This window comes from Rattus norvegicus, chromosome 12 (assembly GCF_021556685.1).
Source record: "Rattus norvegicus strain SHRSP/BbbUtx chromosome 12, alternate assembly SHRSP_T2T, whole genome shotgun sequence".
NCBI classification, from domain to species: Eukaryota; Metazoa; Chordata; class Mammalia; order Rodentia; family Muridae; genus Rattus; species Rattus norvegicus.
The window spans coordinates 51445455-51448102 of NC_141545.1; the positions used below are offsets into that span (position 1 = coordinate 51445455).

The 2648-nt window shown below is 57.2% G+C and overlaps 1 long non-coding RNA gene across 1 annotated transcript in view; it reads left to right on the forward strand.

Moving 5' to 3' along the window:
• The first annotated feature begins 345 nt into the window (after window positions 1-345).
• Miat (myocardial infarction associated transcript) overlaps window positions 346-2648 on the forward strand; it is a 15232-nt gene continuing 12929 nt past the window's right edge. The window contains exon 1 of the long non-coding RNA NR_111959.1: window positions 346-531. This is a non-coding gene — a long non-coding RNA (myocardial infarction associated transcript). The remainder of the gene's footprint in view (window positions 532-2648) is intronic.

Consider the following 2648-nt stretch of genomic DNA (forward strand, 5'->3'; position numbering starts at 1 on the left):
ACGCCCTGGCCCTGCAGAGCCAAGCACGGATATCAGTTCCTCTTCTGGGATTCTAGGCAGTGTTTCTTGCTTCAGCACCAGGTCCATGGTCGTGCTTCAGACCGTTGCGTGCCTCTCCACTGGCCAGCGTTGCTATGGCAGCGCCACAGGCGGGGATGCTGAGGCTGAGGCTGAGGCTGAGGCTCGCAGTAGCCCCTTTGTGAGGCACGGGGCAGATACGCACCCCACGTCTCGCAGCTCGAGTCCCGGACCGCAAGATGGGTGCTTGTCCAGGCGCCCCACCCCACCCCCACGCCCGAGGCCGGGTGCGGCACCTCCGCCCGCCAGCCGCTCCTGCATTAAAATTTCATGGGCGCTGCAGTAGAGGCGAAGACGACGCGGGTTGCGCTGGGGGGCCGTAGGGAGGGAGGCTGCGGACCAGTGCGGGGAGGAGTTTGCGAGGGGAGGCGCTTACAGGACTCCCCCAGTTCTGTTAAGAGCTGGGCACAAAGAGCCCTTTGCACTCCAGCCTCAGGAGCGAGGAGCCGAGAGGTAAGCCGGGGTGGCCATTCCCACTCCCCGCCGTGCGTACCTGATCCTCGGGAGGGCGACGGGGGTTCCACAGTCCCAGGGCAATGGTGGACCGCGCTGAGTGGGTAACGGGGTTCCCAACCCGCAGTGGCCATATGTGAGGCTCCAGTGGATGGACCATGGGAATGGGGACACAGAGGGTGCTCAGGGTCTGGTAGTCATGGTCTGAGGGGGAACAAAGACCCTTCCCTTCCCCCATAGCTAGATGAACATGGGCGTGGGGACTCCGGTACACACCAACCCATAAGGTTATCAGGTAACCCTCCTGGCTGGGGACTGCGCCCAGGCATGGAGGGTGGGGTAGCGGGTGGTGTCTCTGACCCCCCCCCCCCAGGCCCAGCCCTTACCCTTCCTTCACTTTTGGGACTCGTCCCAGACATGGGGCGTCCAGCGCAGCCTCAAACCCAGTGCATCTCCGCACTCTCATTGCGACATCGCTCTCGATGGTGATTGTACATCCTCAGGGAGTCACTGCTTTGGCACAACAGTCCCGCGAGGTGGTAAGAACCCATTTTAAAGACAAGGAAAAGGAGGTCCAGAGAGGGTTAGCGGCCTGTCCAAGGTCACCCAGCCAATGATTTTTGAGTCTGACACGACGGACTCTGAAGCCCACATCGAATCTCTAAAAGGGTCCGGGGAGACCCCAGAACTCACTAGCTCAGCTCTTCAATCCTCCTGGCCTCTGGGACACTCTCTGCAGAAGCTGGGGGTTTGAGAGAGAAAGGTCCAAACCTCTTTCATCCAGGGCGTGAGCGAGATTATTACTTGGACAGAGGGATGCCGGGGACTCCTTTTCTCCACTCTCGTCCCAGGCTCCCGAGCACAGGCCGCCAGGCGTCGGGGATCGCTGGCGCGCACACCCCACTGCAGAGAGGAGTCGCGCCAGGAAAACGCCCCCACCTGCTGCAGGGAGGGGCTCAGGGAGCGAGGGCAGAGAGAGAACTTGCTGGAAGCCGTTTTGTTTTTCTCGGCGCCAGCGTCGCGCTGAGCTGGGCGCAGCCTTGCTGCCTCCCCAGAGCGCTCTTCCCAGGAGGCGTCTCCGGGTATGGAGAGCGGCGGGCAGGGATGAGTAACCCCATACTCCGGGGCTCCCCTCAAGTGAGCCAGTGTCCCGCCACGTGGCCCCGCGCAGCGTCAGCACATCTAGGGCGGGGCTGCACATCTGGATATATTCAGAATCATTCCTGATCCCGGAAATGGGGAGTCCCCTGGGCCCGAGAACCGCTCCCCCAACTCCCCAGCTTCAGATGCGAGCAGCAGCAGTCACCCCATCTGCTCCCGGCTTTGGGAGGGCACCGAACTCATCCTACCCTGAGTTTAGTTGAAAGAGTTCTAGGTTAACAACTTAAACCTCTACATTTTGTCTTTTGATATCCTTTGCCATTAAAAACGGGTCCGAAGTCTGCCCTACGTTGACCTTGCGGAAAATTTAGCCTATCTCACCACCCCATAACGTTGTGTATTGAGGGGGTGCACACTTGACATCTTCAGCACCCCAAAGAGCTTTTCCAGCTGGTTGAAAATAACCTCTTTTAACAAACATGGGGGGGGGGAATGAGTATTGGCGAGGCATGGTCCTTGCAGTCTCAGGGCTTGGTGGTGTGAGGCAGGAGGATGGCGAGTTTGAGAAATACCTAGGCTACAAAGTGAGTTTTGAGCCAGTCGGGGTTAAGTAATGAGACCCTGTGTAAGAAAGGAAAAAAGAAAGAGAGGGAGAAAAGGGGGATGAATAGAGGGAGTGAAGGAGACCATGCAAAAGTCAGGTTTGCTGTTCACCCCTGCCATCTTGAGATGACATCATCACCACTTGGGAGGCTGAGGCAGGAGGATTACTTTGTTGTTGTTGTTTTGTTTTGTTTTGAGGCAGGATCTCACTATGTACAGCAGGATGACCTGGAACTCACAGAGGGTCCAACTGCATCTGCCTTCCAAGCATTGGGATCAAAATAGTGCTTATAATTACCCACAGTACCTGGGTAAGGATCACAGATTTAAAGCCAACCTGGGCTACATAACGGCACCCTGCCTCAATTTTTAAAAATTTATGATTTTGGTACATTTTCTTTTTCTTGAAATCC